The sequence below is a fragment of the Nuphar pumila genome, chromosome 8 (assembly GCF_984573655.1).
Source record: "Nuphar pumila chromosome 8, dmNupPumi1.hap1.1, whole genome shotgun sequence".
Classification (NCBI taxonomy): Eukaryota; Viridiplantae; Streptophyta; class Magnoliopsida; order Nymphaeales; family Nymphaeaceae; genus Nuphar; species Nuphar pumila.
Window position 1 is genome coordinate 17,171,045 of NC_143256.1, and position 17,847 is coordinate 17,188,891.

General features: G+C 37.4%; 1 long non-coding RNA gene across 1 annotated transcript; it reads left to right on the forward strand.

Moving 5' to 3' along the window:
* Window positions 1–5,724: 5,724 nt before the first annotated feature.
* On the forward strand, window positions 5,725–15,815 carry LOC149829690 (uncharacterized). Its single transcript, XR_016433741.1, has 3 exons — window positions 5,725–5,809; window positions 14,449–14,577; window positions 14,690–15,815. It is a non-coding gene; the product is annotated as an uncharacterized LOC149829690 (long non-coding RNA).
* Window positions 15,816–17,847: the final 2,032 nt, after the last annotated feature.

Sequence of the window (17,847 nt, forward strand, 5' to 3'; positions counted from 1 at the left end):
AAGATTGGCCGTAGAACCCCGAAAAAGCTTTAAGCTAAAAAATGAATACATTTTTTATGACACCGATGATGACCAACATGCACCATATGCAGAATTCAAGCAAAAAGAGTATAAAAATGCCTATTAGACAAAAAATACAGACGCCCAATTATTAAAATCTGTCAATGGCCACAGTTACTCACTACAAGAATCCTAGACAATCGAGAACAAGCAATTCACTCACCAACTATCTGGTAGATAAAGATACGCTATCTGTTGCCTTCGTTACATTGATAGACATCCATACCTTGTTTTAGCAGCAGGCACAAAAGGAGAGTCCTATGCACGCACGATGACCAAGAAAGGATAGCAAGATTGACTCTTCCAATGAGGTTGCGCCCAAAAAGGAGGAAAGAAACTAGACCCACGTTCAGTTGTGCCCCAAAAAGAAAGGATCAAGAACCAAATTGAAGGATTGGCCTGTATATCTCCTCTAGAATGGATAATTGGATACTGTATCACCAGAGCCACTGAACATGAACAAAACCCACCCTCAAATTTAGGAGATAAGAGGGTCTTCTTCAAACTGCTAGCGATGGTTGCCGGAGATTGGCAAAGGTCCGACTGACTGCGACACCGGTGCCTCGCGTCGCCGGAGATTGCAGCCGAGAGGGACAAGCTCGGACGGGGGCACCGCCACCGCGGGTTCACCGAAGGGAGGCCGACGGCACTGCAGAGCACAAGGGTTGCCGGCGAATGGGGTTGCCGTCTTGCCTGTGACTGAAGGGGAACGCTGGAACGGAGGGGCAGAGCTTTAGAAAACTGGCTAGGGTTTTACCCCTCGCCTCTTTTGGCAGGCTCTAGACTCATCGAGAGCCCGGGTCTCGGTCGACTCGGTTTCACGAGTCCCGATTCGACTCGGTTTTCTGAGTCATGAGTCGACTCGGTTTCAAATTTTAGGGTGGGCGGCCGCCCACCCATGCCCACCCCTGGCTTCGCCACTGATATAAACTTTCCTGGAGGCCTCGAGATTCGAGATGATTGTCTAGTTGGAATGTTAGAATATTTTTCAAGTGCACATGGAGGATTAGACTCTTGTCGCCTGGAATATTGAATACTAGTATCTCTATGAACTTCTTCATTTTCAACATTAAGATCAATAATTCTTTGATCATCATCAAAGTTACAATCAAGGTCATATTCATCAGATGTTGATATTAGATCTAGCAAAAAGGAGTACTCAGTGACGTCTTTTAATTTTCTAAAATCAAAGAAGCTCTCCTTTTCAAGAAAGGAAACATTTCTAGACACATATAGTTTATTATTTTTGAAGTCAAAACATCTATAACCTTTCTGGTTTTAGCATATCCTAAAAAGGCACAGGGAATCACACGAGGAGAAAGTTTATCATTTTTGTCAGTAAATATGAAACATTTGCACAGTTTTACATTTTAACAGAGCAGTCATCTGGAATTGCCACAAGCACTTCTTGTGACAATGTAGAAGTGATATAGGCAACCAACGCCTGATCTCACTTCATCCAGGATACATACTCAGGATTTCTTACATAGGTACTAGAAAGATCTTTCTCACCATTCTTTTCTTCTTGTGGTATGAATTCTGGAGGAACAGGAACAGAACCATCCAGATGTCCAGAAAGGTCCTGACTTCTTATGAATGGTATGATTTGTTGCTAATTGTTCAGTTTCTCAGACACGAGTTGGCTGAGAAAGTTTGAGGAAAGACCAGACTGAGAATGAGGGAATGAGTCCATATTCTTTTGAAGCCAAAAACAAGAAGGAATAAGATCCAACCAAGAGAAGGAATAAAAAATAAGAAATGGCCTTACGACAAAGACCCAACCACAATTGAATTCTAGTATAATTCAGAACATAAATTTTAGTATCAGAGAAGTCTAAAGACCAGACTAGTTTTTTTTTTTAACTGATGAACACGAGGCAGAAAAACAGGACTGCACAGTAAAGAATCTGTTCTGAATAAAATTCAATCAGTAATAGGTACGTTATTTTGAAAATAATGTGTTTTCCTTTTAGAATAATGAGAAAACAGGCAAAACAGAGATGAAAATGAATTCGAAGATGAAATTATTTCAATCAAGATAGATCTGGGCGTGCAGATCACAATCTGATCTGACGTCAATATGCAAATGAGTTTGGAGTGATCCTTTTCAACTCTTGTAATCACACATAGATCAAAAAAATTGATCTTGCTTGATTATTTTGCTTATGGATGGGTAAGATCACGTGCAGCAATGTGAAAGAAGTAGTAGATATGACAGAAGAACAACAGGGAATGAAAGAAGGAGGAAATATGCCAACGTGACCAAATTTCAGTTTTGGATTTTGGAAATAAGAGAAACACGTTGGCTTAAATAAAAAAGGGGAATCAAAAGGAGGTACTTGAAGAAGACAATAAGCAGATTAATGATGTATTTCAAAAGAGCAAAAAGAAAGAGGAGAGTACAAAGAAGAGATTTCAGTCCGGACTGCAGATTTAAATACAAGAGAAATCGATAGGAAAAATGAGAAAACAGGTACCTTAGAAGGAGACAAATCAGTCATAGAAGGAACCGATCTTCAATATTGAACCTGCTGCTCTGATACCATGATAGAAATCATGGGTTCCTTTCTTCATCTACAAGCAACAACACAGCATGGGGAGAGAGAACGAGGCTGCAGCAAAAATCCCTAATCAGGGTATTCATTTTTGCTTCTCTGATTAAATACACACAGATACAATAGCTAGGGTACGAAAATACCCATTACATGTTATGATAAAATTATAGCATGTCATTAAGGAAACATTAATGAGCATGTGTTTAAAATGAATTGGGTCTGGATCCTGAGATCCAGACTTTATACTAAATGACAGTATCTTTTCACGCCTAACCCGTTTATTAAACGGGTCGGGTTCGTGTTAGGGGTATGCCAACCCAGCTGACCCGTTTAATAAACGGGTTAGGCGGGCGGGTCAACCTGCTAACCTGCCAATCCGTTTACCCGACCCAACCCGTTTATAAACGGGTTGGCGGGTCGTGTCGGGTTACCCGTTTAATAAACGGGTCGGGTTCGTGTTTGCCACAGCCGACCCGTTTAATAAACGGGTCGGGTTGAGGTATGCTGACCAGCCAACCCGCCGGGTCGACCTGCCAACCCGACCCGATTGCCACCCCTAATTGAGATAGGCAACAATGCTCCATCTTGAGGTGTTGCAAAGATATCTATCGAATTGATTTATGAAGTCAAGCCTTGAACTCTCTTGGAGAATTTGCAATTCTGTTCAGAAAATTTGAAGTGCTAAACATCTTGAATGCAACTCTTTCTTATTAAAGTGGCAAGTCACCAATATATGGTTGCTTCTTTTCATAGATATTATTTATCACCATAAAGCTTTCTAGAAGTTTCACCTGAATCTCTGCCTTTTGTAATATTGCTTTTACATGAATTCTTTTCAAATGGCCCAAAAGACATGGCTTTATAATTTGGCTTCAACATTTAAGCTTATGATCATTTGTCTCTTTTCTATTCAATGGTACGGAATTCACTCTCAAAGAAAATAAAACCAGAGGCGGTTCTTTTATGCACATACATGCAGGTCATCTATTTTGTACTTCAAAGGAATTGGCATAGAAGATTCCTTTTTGATGAGTAGCCTTCAATTTTTTGAATATTCATGGCCCATCTCAGTATCATTTCATTGTGCATGAATTGATTAATCAGGCTAATCGGATAACAGATATGTTAGTTAATTCACAAGGCTCCAAACTGACTAATAACAGTATCTTCCAACATATTCTCTCTAAAAGATAAATATACTCTTTGTTGTTCTTGTAACTTCAATCTCTAAGAGGTACGTAAATGAGACCAATTTCTTGATGTCAAATTCTTGAATTAGAAACTTAAATAGCCTTTGAAATTCTATATAATATTCCATTGAAATAGTTTGACCAAAATATGCAAGTAATATCATTTTCAATACTCCTTGAGAAGAAATAAAAAATGAATTGAGATTTGTTCACGCCCATGCTTGAAATGAGCAGTACTACATCTTTTAAGCAAGTAATTCAACTTTATGTTCATGTGGTGAAGACGAAGAATAGAGAAGAGATAACAGGAGGTACCACAGGGCTGTAAAGTGCCTCATATGGTGGGTGATGTCGCAGTCAACTCTCTTGTATGTTATGTCTAACTTTAGGTTAACCTAATTACACATATACCTTTTGAAAGGTACACCTTGCCATGTAATGATATAATATGACGAGCAGTGCTTCATTGGCCTAATCATAGCACTATGGATATTGTTTTGTTCTGACATTGTTACCGTGCCAGTTGTAATTTTGACATATAAAATGTCATGAGCGGAAATTCTCTTGATCCAATGTTCACAGCATAAGGAATTGATCTGTATGTGACAGTTGACACTATTTGTTATTCATTATGTAAGTTGTACAAGTGGAATTTGATTTTCGCACGTGCATGGTATAGTCAACCTCTCTCACGCTCTCTATAAACAGGCAACTAACTACAATTTGTATTCATACATGTGCATATATGTATTGGATAAACTGGGAGCTATGTCACATAGGTACGGGTGCAGATGCGGGGGCGGCGATGCGGCACTTTAAAAGAACTTGGGTGTGGGGGTGCGGGAGGGTATATATATATATATTTTAACACCACCCCTTTACCCTTTCTCGCGGTACCCCATTCTCAAGCCCCATCCCTCTTTACCCCTTCTCGAGGTACCCCCTTATTTTTTTAATTGGGGGGGGGAGGGGGGTGCTCGAGGTACCCTTACCCATTATCGAGCCCTGTCCCTTTTTTTAATGGACAAAGTTAACCAAGTCCATTTTGGACAATGATAACCTTGGGTGCGGGTTGACCGAATTGGGTGCCACACCCGCGTCGCGTCGACGTGGGTGCAGAGGCCTCTTTGGTGAGTCCCTGTGACATAGACTGGGAGCATGTCTGTGCTCGCTAGTATGTCTAATGGCAATAACATGTGAAAGATTTCCAAAGGCTATTCGGTTGGAGATTTTCTCCTCGTTTTTAAGTTATATTGTCCTAGTCCAATTTGATGATTTTATCAGGTGTTCTTCAAATATTTGGTCCTCTTCTTTGATGTTCGGATAGTAAATATCAGGGATAGTCCATATATTCTTGTCTGGAAAGCTTTCCAGCCAATTATAAAAGTTCAATACACGGTAGTATTGCTCACCAAGTCTGATGAATAGCATATTCCTTTAATAAGGAACAATTTCTTAATCTACCTGCCAAATTCCAATTGATGATATCCTGCTGTGGGGCTTATATTTTGCTGACTGTACAACAACTGTAGCTATGTACAATATGTTCAACTTGCTTTTGCTACAAGAGATGATCCTTTTCCCAAAATTTTACAGGTAAGGAGAATTTCGCTGCATGATGATCAGTGTGGTGATGAAGAACAAATTGATATTGGTGCACAACCAAAGGACTTAAATATTGCACTTGATAAGCCCGAGCTGGCATTGCTTTCAACTGATTCAGGAGTAATCATGCTTCGTGGATCCAAAGTGTTGTCAACTCTGAATCTTGGGTTTGCTGTGACGGCATCTGCAATTTCACCTGATGGAAGTGAGTCCATTGTTGGTGGCCAAGATGGGAAACTCCACGTCTATTCTGTCAATGGGGACACTCTCACTGAAGAGTCAGTCCTTGAGAAGCATCGTGGTGCTATTAACGTCATTCGTTTCTCCCCAGATGCCTCTATGTTTATTTCTGGTGATCTCAATCGAGAAGCTGTTGTATGGGACCATGTCACTCGAGAGGTACCATCTCTCTCTCTCTCTCTCTCTCTATATATATATATATATATATATATATATATATGTGTGTGTGTGTGTGTGTGTGTGTGTATCAATCCTTGAACACAAGCACACACACATAACAAAAAGAAAACAAGAATTGGTGTATGCACAGAGTCTACAGACAGTATGCGAGGGAGATGCACATTATAACACTTTGCAAACCATGTAAATCCTTTTTTTTTGTCTAAGAGAAATAATTTAAGCCAGGGGATAAGAAATTTTTCAACAAGCTTACAGAATAGATCAAATTAAGATTCTTAACCACCAGTCCTATTCCGACCAATCCAAGCTAAATCCCCATCTGGCCATTTTATTGGCACAATCCAAAGCTTGTTTGAACAACCACTGAAATGCTGGATAAAACCAAAACAAATGCTCAATTGTTTCGTTCTCATCGAAACAGAAGTAGCAAGTACTTGCAAGCTGGAAACTTTTGTCTTTCAATTTGCACTGGTTATTAACCTTATCAAGTGCTAAGAGCCACACAAATATCTTGGCTGTAGGAGGGATGGAAACCCTGGACGGTGTCATTTGGAAAGTGGTCTACATCTTTACAGCCAAAAGCATGGCTAAATGAAGCTATAGAGAACATAACACATCCGTCACATTTCCATATAAGGAATTCTCGCTGTCAGAAATTTTCCATGGGCCTAAAAATCCAATAGCCATAACCAAAATCAATCTTCTACCTCTTGCTCCTTGAAATTCCTTCTGAATTCAGTGAACTAACTAGCTCTTCCTTTCCAACATTCACTTACAAGTATGCTGTTATCTCTGTTTATGTGAAAAAACGGTGGATATCTTTCAGCAAGAGTTACATCCCTGGACCATAAGTCAGTCTGGAACCTCAGCTTGACCCCTTTGCAAGCTTGATTTGAACCATAAACTTAATTACCAATTCAATCACCCCCCTTTGCAAGGTCGTACTCCCTTGAAGATTTGATTATTTGGTTCCAGCCAACCACACCACCAGCTGAGATAGAGCTACCATTTCCACGTACCAATCCATTTATCCCCTTCACCCAAGCCTATGAGACCAAAAAACAAGTTAGATTCCAGATTTGTTCAAAGCTAACAGTCAGATCTGCCTATGATTCCAGTAAGTGTTTTAAAATTTAACATTCAAAACAAAGAAATCTTCTGAAAAATATTAAATCCATAGAGAAGAAAGAGGTTAGAAGATTAGAGGAAAAAGCATGAAGATGAGATTAATAGATCACTTCGTCATGGCTGCTCTAATTCTGTGTCAATTTTTGTCATTTCAATTTGACTCAATGAAATAGGAAAGAGAAAATGAATATTCCAACTACAACAGGTTGATGTCCCAACTCATTAATCACATGGGATGATCTCTCATAATAGATTAATCCTCACTAGGATTGAGTTAATTTTTTTTTATTAGTCAAGCTAGGTTTGCCTGAATATGGCCCGGTTGAGATAGTGTGACTCCAACTGGTACTACAAATCAATTACCCGAGCCATTGATGACAATGATACAATACTAATGCATGTTACGTAAAGTAAAAATAAAAACACATATTGAAGAAATGCCACGTATCCTTACATCTTGTCCTTAAGAGTTAATTAAACAGAAAGATGAGCATTGTCAGGGATAGAATGGGCATGTTACAAGCTGTCTGAAATTACAGAACACAAAAAATTTGACATGAAGCAAGTTGAAGGAACTGGGAAAAGGAGGAGCCCAGTAAAGATTGGAGATCAGCAATAAGCAGGAATATTACTATTGGGGACCATAAGTTTAGCTTTAAGCAACAATGGGATTACAAAGCAAATTGTGGTGCATAAGACAAATACAGTTTTGATAATAATGGTGTACTTTGCTATTAATTGCATGTTCTGGATTTTCATGAGAAGGTGACAAAGCAATCAAGACCTAGAATGAATTGATTCGGCGCAATATCCCTGTTATGAAAAATGTAGTAGACATTCATTCTATTGTATGTCAATGGCATTCTAGATCCAAAAACCTTGAAAATTCTTAAGCATTTATGGCTATGTGTGCGGTATTATAATTACCCTTGTTTTCCTAGACTACAAAATGCCTATGTCACACGGACTCGGCTAGGGAGGTGCCGCACCCGAGTCGACACGCCCCGACACGGGTGCGGACACGGGTGCGGCTTCGGACTCGGCCTGGACTCGGTCAACGCCGAGTCGGACTCGGTCAACGAGTCCAGGCCGCGTCCGTCCACATTTTGGACTCGGTCAACTTTGACCGAGTCCAAAAATGTCCATTTTTAAGACAAAAAACAAAAAAAACAATTTTTATATATCTTTTTTTTTAATATATAACCAGACTGTGCAATGCAGTTGCACAGTCACAGACTGTGCAACTGCAACTGCACAGTCATTGCACACAGTCTGTGTGACTGTGCACAGTCTGTGTGACTGTGCACAGTCTGCACAGTCACAGACTGCATTGCACAGACTGTGTGCACAGTCTGTGTGACTGTTTCACAAGTCACAACTTATGTAAAAATATGTATAAAACACGATAAAAGGTAACCCAACCATTTGAGATAGCTAAATAAATGCTTTTCCAGTTTAAAAAAATACTTGTTTCACAAGTATTAGAAAAGCTAGCTTAAGAACTACCATAAAGAAATGGGAATGCCAAATTGAAACTTTCGAAAAAATTAAGGTCATAGTTTTGGCTACTTAATTTTAATTGTTTACTAGAATTATATATATATATAGCCGAGCCCCCGTGTCCAAAATTTTTGAAATTGCGCCGCACCCGTGTCGCACCCGCACCCATGTGACATAGCAAAATGCCATGGTTCAATTTATCAGGCACAATGTAAATCCTATATGGTTTTTTAATTTTCTTTTTGTTTCCTAAATTCTTTTTACACACATTAAAGTAGTGGAAGGCTGTCATGCTTCATCCATGTTTTTTTTTTCTTTATTTTTGATAGATTTTGTCACTATATTTAAGTTGTTCATACTTCTAACTTTTTGGTTCCCATTTGCATAGTCCATCTCTCTTTCTTCCTTTCCCTTCCGCATTAATCCTTTTTAGAAATGTAATGTTAATTACCAAGGTTTGATTTTTAACTTCCTGAACATTTGTCTCACTAACCAGTTGACTATCTTCTGCAGGTTAAGCTTAAGAACATGTTGTACCATACTGCTCGTATAAATTGTGTGGCTTGGTCTCCTGATAGCACAATGGTTGCTACGGGATCTCTAGACACAAGCATAATTATATATGAAGTTGATAAGCCAGCTTCAAGTCGTATAACCATAAAGGGTGCTCACTTGGGAGGTGTTTATGGATTAGTTTTCAATGATGATTGCACTGTTGTAAGCTCTGGTGAAGATGCATGCATTCGTGTGTGGAGATTAGTGCAGCAGTAACGGGATCGTAACTGCAATTGATGGTTGATTTGGCTTTGGAAGCAAGTTGTGTGGCCTTACATTTCTTGCTCTGTGCAGTCTTCGTCAAAAGAATTCTCTGTTTTGTTTGTAGGAAAACCCTTTCCAGTTTGTCTTTGATTGAAGACTAGAAGAACATAGCAGAATGGCTCGTGTTTTGATATGATTTTGCTGATGTGAGTTTTTCGCCTTTTTTGGGTTATATTGGGTGTTTTTTTTTTCCTTCTCCTTTTGTCGGTCTGATCAGCCATGCATACACCTAAATATTTTCCATGATCATATTTGTGTATGCAATGTTCATTGCTGGAATTGTGATGAAATAATAGAATGCTTAATCCCTTGGCCTATTCGCACTCTCTTCTTTGTTCAAGCATGGATATTGCTTTCTTTTCGGGGGGGGATGAAAGAGACACTCTTTCGTAGGAAAGAGAACTTTTACTAAGGGAGGTGAAACAAACATCTCCATGGAAAACATGTGGTGGTGTTTACATAATAAAGGCAAACAAGCATCTTTCCTGTCAAAATGGGTTCACACCACTGTTGTCTGTATCGGAATCGGACTTGTATCGTTTGGCCCAATGATTCAGGTGAATCCTCCAATATCCATTCTCAAGTGAATTATTCTGAATTGGCCAAAAAATAATTAAAAAATATTGTGTCAATCAAAACGTGACACATGTTAAAGCCATTAAAAAGTCAATCATATACAAATATTTTTTGAAACGAGGAAGTCTACATAAAATAAATGCAGAAATTAACAAATGTTTGTGAGGATGAAGAAGTCCACATAAAATATTTATGAAAATTGAGACATTCTGCATAAAATAATTGTGAAAGTTGACAAATTATGCAAACTTTCTCATTCTAGTAAATATTTGCATAAATTTATTAGCATCCATTTATTTATAATGAACCTGCTTGTATATTCTCATACATTCATTCATTCATACATGCTCATATATTCATTCATTCATACATGCTCATATATTCATTCATATGTGTGTGTGTGCATGTACAAACCACAAAAATAATAAAATTTCATAAATCAAAGCAAAAACTGAATCTAAACCATACAAATAACAAAAGAAGTGCAACATTATCCACTGCTTATATGTGTGTATGTGGTTACATCCTTAATGTTTGAAGCTTACAATATAAATTTACATTTAACCCACAAGTGTCCACAACTCATCTATCGAGATATCGACACCTGGCACCTAAATGATCGATGTCATCTCAACCTTTAGCTTTTCATTGGCCTTTGTACAACATCAAATTGGCAAAGGACTGAGCTCGATAAACGGTGTCTGAGATAGATGCGCATTCTATTCACATCATTCAATTCATCAACTATTCCTCATTTAACTATTTATTGATTAACTTTGCATGCATCCAAGTAAACATTACCACTAAATAACATATATTCTACATCATCATCGTTCAAAACATTTATCCATATTTGTTGGTTGTTTATGTTCGGAGAATAACTATACTGGAGGCTCAATAAGTCTTTCATATATCAATTTTATGAGATATTAAAGTCATAAATTCTTTAAGGGTATTATTTTTTAAGACCACTATAGATCTTTGATTAGATCAATCAGACCTATAGTAGTGTACTTTATCCCTTTTAGATGTCATCTTTGACCGCCTACAACAACCACTATAGATGTTCAATGCTTGTGCACAGTGAACCCTAGCCCTATTATACTAAAACAAGAGCAACAAATATTAATTAAAGGGCAAGAAAACAATCATAAATCATCTATAACAAAAACAAATATATATATCTATGAAAAAAAACAGGCAACATAGTAAACCCTAAACGATAAATCTGGTGGCTGAAAAAGTTGATAACAACATAGGAAAACATGCAAAAGACATCCATAGCAACAACCAAATAGAAATATGCATAGGGTTATTAAATTATCACATATAAAAAAAAGTTCAGTGTGAAAAAACAAACAATATGCATATATATTGTATGGAACTCACTGTTCAAACTTGTAGATGGGAAAGTCGATGACATGGATGATACCACAACCTCCTCAAAATGCAGTGTCAAATTACACGAAAATCTTTGCAAGGAGTGAGAAACAATAAAGAGGGTTCTAGAAGGTAGAAACAAACGAGAAAAAGAAACCCTAGGTACAAAAATGAGTTTATATATGATTTGAGAACTCCACAAATCATAAGAAAACTTGCATAGTATTCATCCAAAACATATGCAATGTATCGGCAAATTTTGCATATTTGTCAGAAAGTCCACATATATGCAAGAAATTTGCGTATATGTCATAAATTCACAAATATTTAAGTATGATATTTGTGATGTGACATTCTGTTTAAGTAGAGGTTCACACATATATTTATGAGAATTGGTAAAGTATATGCGAATAAGTAAGGATATTTATGATTTTTGTTGTTTCAGACTAACCAGATGTGCACAAATAAATTTGTGTGAGGTTCGTATTATATATGTGAATTATGTAGAATATTTGCTATGTTAGGGCTTTTAGTTTAACCGAATGTTCATAAATAAATTTATGTGAATTCGTGAGGCACACATATGAAAGCGTGCAATTCTAGATTTGAGTGTTTGCACTAGCTGACGAGTGATACAATTTTATCGTAATAACCCATCAATTTGTAATTGTGAAGGGTAAAAATGTCCTAACAAAGTTGGGTATTTACGAATTTTGACATCAGGAGAATAGCAAAAATTATAGGATTTTTAGATAAATGTACCAAATTATTCGTATAGTATGGTCATTTTTCGACCTTATTATTTGTTGTAATTCTTTTAAGTTGAGACATAGCCATGGATAGGCCCTCATCTATATTTATAGGTTAATCTAACATTAAACTAGTTGTATTTAACATTGATGGATTCAACCTTTAAAATGCTTTCAAAAGAATAATATTTTGTAAAATGCATAGTTACTTTTTGAGGTAAAAAAGTAATTTTGATAGATTTATAAAGTTATTTTTTTGAAAAAAATGTTTGACTTTTAACCTTCCTCCAAGTGTAAAAGACTTGTAATGCCCAAAAAAGAGACCTGGATTTTCAAAAATGCTATTTTTTAAAAGATATTTTAATCATTTTAATAAATTTAAACTCATCTAATGTTAAATACAACTAGTTTAAGTGAAGGTTCACACATATATTTATGAAAACTGGTAAAGTATATGTGAATAAGTAGGATATTTGTGATTTTAATAGTTTCAGTCTAACCGGATGTGCACAAATAAATTTATGCGAGGTTCATATTATATATGCGTATTATGTAGGATATTTGTTACGTTAGGGGTTTCAGTTTCACTGAATGTTCGTAAATAAATTTATGTGAGTTTGTGAGGTTCACAAGAAAACGTGTGATTCTGGATTTAAGTGGGAGTTTGCACTAGCCGACAAGCATACAATTTTATCGCAATAACCCATCAATTTGCAATTGTGGAGGATAAAAAGGACTTAACGAAGTTGAGTATTTGCAGAAGAATAGTGAAAATTATACGATTTTTAGAAAAACACATCAAATTATCCATAGAGTACGGTCATTTTTCGACCTTATTCTTTGCTATAATTATCTTAAATTGAAACATATCCATGGATAGGCCTTCATTTATATTTATAGGTTAATCTAACATTAAACTAGTTATATTTAACATTGATGGATTCAACCTTAAAAATGCCTATAAAATAATAACATTTATGAAATTGCATAGTTACTTTTTGAGGTACAAAGGTAATTTTGATAGATTTATAAAGTTATGTTTTTGAAAAAGATGTTTGACTTTTAACTTCCCTCCAAATGTAGAAGACCTGTAGTTCCCAAAAAAGAGACCTTGATTTTCAAAAATGTTATTTTTTTAAAGATATTTTAGTCATTTTAATAAGTTTAAATTCATCTAATGTTAAATACAACTAGTTTAATGATTAGATTAACCCTATATTTATTTATTTCTTGTTCTAATTACAAATAGTTGTTACTATCTTACTGATCCGGGCTGAGCACAGCTACCTGCATATACCATCTAGGGTAGGGGTCCCATCCCCTAGAGCCAGCCTCTTCACCTGGTTGCTACTCTTGGATAGGGGGACCTGAAAAAGTGGGGCATGCAACTGCCCAGCCCTTGTGCTCTCTTTTTGGAGTGCCCTTTCTTCAAGGAGCTCTTACGGCTAGCCTGGTCGCTGCCTTACCCAATGGTTAATGGTTAGGATGGAATCCTGGGCAAGAGATCTCCTTCTTGGGCCTTGGTGCTTTGTCTGGCACTGTTGGATCATCTCAGCCTGGCACGAGAGGAATGCCAGAATCTTCAAAGAGACAAGCTGCAATGTTGTGTGACCTGAACCGATCTATCATTTCTGATGTGGAGCATTTGGAGAGGCTACACCCCATTGTAAACGGTGACCTCTATATGTGAAGTTTGTTCTATTTGATTAAGGTCGAATTCTCAACGACCAACCAGCTTGTATGAGCTGAATGAAGAAATGATTTATTCCTTCAAAAAAAAAAACTACATGAAGAGAAAAGTGAAAATGCACTATGATCCTTTAAGAAAATTACCTTTATGTAATTGTTGCATAGTTCATAGGAGATATGACTTGCTTAGATTCAGGGTCAAACCAAAACCCTTTCAACACTCGGGAACTCATTTACTGCATAATACGTTTTGGACCATGCATTTTCTGTGGCAACTTTAAGACCCACGTGCTCGACCCATTTGACTACCTTGAAATGGCTCCATGTAGACTGTAGCAAAGATGGAACCATCTAGATCTCAAATTTGATGAATAATTGCTTATAAAAAAATGATGAATAGTTTGCAAGCTACATAAACATTTTTTTATAACCATGCAAAATCCTCAACAAACAATAATTTGATCAAAATAAATGAAAGGGCTAAAATTCCATACACTTAATACAAAACTAATAGACACCCACATTTGAATACAATGAAAGAGTAAAATAAGAAATAAAAAATAGCATTGACAAATAAAGTAGACTACTTTTGTTTGACAGTCTATTTGAAACAGTTTCTAAATATTAATATACTTCAATTGTTGCTTGAATGACAATATCTTTGAACCAGTTTCTAAATATAAGTATGCTTCGTTGTATCCAGATATCATTTAGGCTGAATCCAATATGATTGAATGAGCTAACTAACTAAAACCGGCACTATGAAATCTAATACAGGTCTGAATGGCAGACACCCCCGATAAAATGCCATTGGTGCTTGATATGTTATTTTGCAGTTTACAGTTTAGTATCAGGGAGGTGTGATGCTCCACGCGGTTTGACTATAGACGTGCTAATCATGTACAGGTGCTGATCAATGTCTGCAGTCTCCCATTTGTAATTGTTCTACTTTCTGCAATTTCTCGCATTATATTTTTCCTTCTACTTTTCCCAAGACTGATTAATTGAAACTACAAAGGAAATTCATTCAGGGTATGCACGTGCAAACACACAAACACAGAGAGAGGGCTGAGAACAGAGAATCCATCACCTTATGTGGTCTTTCCATTGGAAAGAATTCTTATCAATGGTGTACACTCAAAAAACCAGAAACACATCCCAGCCAGAAATTCAATAATTGTACATACAAACTAACATGACACAATGCATGATAATGATACAATACAGCATTAACAAAAAGAAAGAATGGATAACATTTACAATCTCAAATTGGTTTGCTAGGCCAATGCAAGCAAAAGACGTCCTAAACTCTAAAAATAATCGCAACCTACACAGGTTAAAACACCAAAGGCAGCTTGTTAAAAGAATAAACAGTCTGCTATTTATACATGACTGCCACAAAATGGCAGAACATGTGCAGGCCTATCAAGAATTGGCTTGTTTCGAGGCAACACAATGACCCTACTCTGACCCCATAGATCACAAGTGGTACCATTAACTGATGACTAGTTGCTTCCATGAGATCTAATTGAAGAGATCGACTGAGCTGATATAGATGCAGTTGGACTGTTAAGATCCCGCTCCCCATTCATCATTTTAGTTCTTCCACTCAATCGAAGCATAGCCTCTTCCGAAACCTCACCAAACCACTGATCATATGGCAGTTCACTGTCAAACCAGAAAAATGATTAGCATGACAAAATTTTCAGAAAAAAATTTGTTTGTACCAAGTCTCAGTCACCAAAGGGACCAATGAAGTATCCATGAAACCAGGTCATGGTTAGAACTCCCCATACAATGTGTCAAGCATACTGGTTTTCGCAACAAAAGATCTCTCAAACCTTGAACTACTTCAATATAGACTACACTCAAGAGACTTGAGCACATAAGAGAAAACAAACAAAAGAGAAAGCTCAGCCAAATGCCCCACCAACATCAAGGGTATGTTTGGTTGTAATTTGCAAAAGTGAATAAATCAGATGAGATTTGCAATCTCATGAGATTCAAAAATCACATGATTTCGAATCTCATGTGATTCCAATTCTGATGTTTGTTTAGTGTGAGAAAAACAAACAATCAAAAAAGGAGAAAGTAACAGCAGTGATTCTGATGCTTGCTGGGAGTGCTGCCCCTTTGAGTCCCAGCAGGGAGGGGTTGGACCTTGGTCATGGTGATTTCCAATGATATCAACCCCACATCAGCTCTCCCAATAAAAACAACGGGAAGGAGGGAAGAGAATGTTAAAATACAATGATCTCCAGGTTACACCTGTGCAAGAAAAGAGAAAACACGATAATGGGAAAGAGGCTGCAGAAAAACAACACGTTAAAGTGTTCAACGTGTTTTCATTATATTAGGGTACGAGTATTTAACTAATACATACTTTTAGGGTACAAAAATACCCTTTAATAACAAAAAGAATTACAATACTATGTTTGGATCTGGATCCGATCCGGTAGAGGTCGGGTCCAATCACTTCTTTTCAGCCTCCCTCAAGTTGTGCATGGTCTTGAACCATGAACAACTTGCTTTTCAGAAACCAGAATTTGTCCTTTGTGAGCCCTTTGGTGAAAATATCTGCAACTTGCTCATCGGTTCGCACAAACATAGGCTCAATCTCCTTTTCTTCAACCTTTTTCCTGACGAAATGTTGATCTATCTTAATGTGCTTGGCTCGAATGTGATAGATGGGGTTAAAAGACATATTAATGGCACTTTGATTATCTCACAACAGAAGTGGTCGAGCAATCGGTTCTCCCATCTCTGCTAGGAGATGTCTTATCCATGTAGCCTCAACAGTGGCAGCAGTCATCGATCTATATTCAGCCTCTGTACTCGACCTAGCAACCGCCTTTTGCTTTCTACTGCTCCAAGACACCATGTTTGACCCAATGAAACTACAATAACTAGATACTGACAGTCGTTCATCTAGGTCACCCTCCCAATCAGCATCAGCATAAATAATGATTTCATGGCCATCTTGATTTGATTCACTTTTCCTGTACACCAGGTCATCACCAACTGTACCTTTTAAATACTGTAGTATTCGCTTAACTGCCTCCATGTGCGGTGTATGAGGTTCATGCATAAACTGAGATACATGATTAACCGAATACACTACGTCAGGTCTAGTAAAAGTTAGGTATTGCAGCATGCCAACTATGTTGCGATACCTAGTCGGATCCTCATATAAATCTTCTTCTTTAGAACTCAGTTTCTGATGGATGATACTGGGAGTTGCTAATGGCTCACAATCTTTCATGTCTGCCCTACTAAGAATATCCATTGTGTATTTGTGTTGAGTAAGAGTAAGGGTATCACATGTCTTATCAACTTCCACCCCCAAGAAAATACCGCAGATCTCCCAGATCCTTCATTTTGAATCTCTGATTTATTCTGCAGTTCCCTGTGCTAATAATATCATCTACGTATATCAATAGAAGAGTGGTAACATCTCGTTCATTGTGAATGAATAATAAGTGATCTAGAAGAGACTGAGAGAAACCGTGCTTCTGTATTTCCAGTGAAAAACTCTTGAACCATGACCGAGAAGCTTGTTTCAATCCATAGAGTGCTCTTTTCAACTTGCATACATACTGATTGGCATCTTGTTCTGCGTACCCAGTGGGTTTCTCTATATAAACATCCTCTTTTAGGTCACCATGTAAAAAGGCATTTTTTACATCTAGTTGGCTCAATGTCCATCCATGTTCAATGGCTAGACTCAGGACAATACGAATGGTCCTCGTCTTAACAACAGGACTGAAAGTTTCATCAAAGTCATGTCCTTGTTCTTGTGTGAACCCTTTAGCTACAAGTCTAGCTTTATACCTTTCAATGCTCCCATCTGGTTTATATTTTATCTTGCACACCCACTTTGACCCAACCACATTTATATTTAGTGGTCTAGGCACAACTTCCCATGTACGACATTCATATAAGGCTTCCATTTCTTCATTCATCGTTTCGATCCATCTTCCAAAACTCGCAGCTTGATAGAATGTGAGAGGCTCATCTTCTTTATTTATGGACGTTAGGAACAGTTGAAAATCCAAAGAAAAATTTTTATAGCTTACCCACCTGTCAAGCGGATGTCGGGTTCGGGTGGATCTCCTGACATCCAACATCTGTGGAGCGGAAGTAGAAGGACCAACATCTGTGCCAGGGATGGATGAG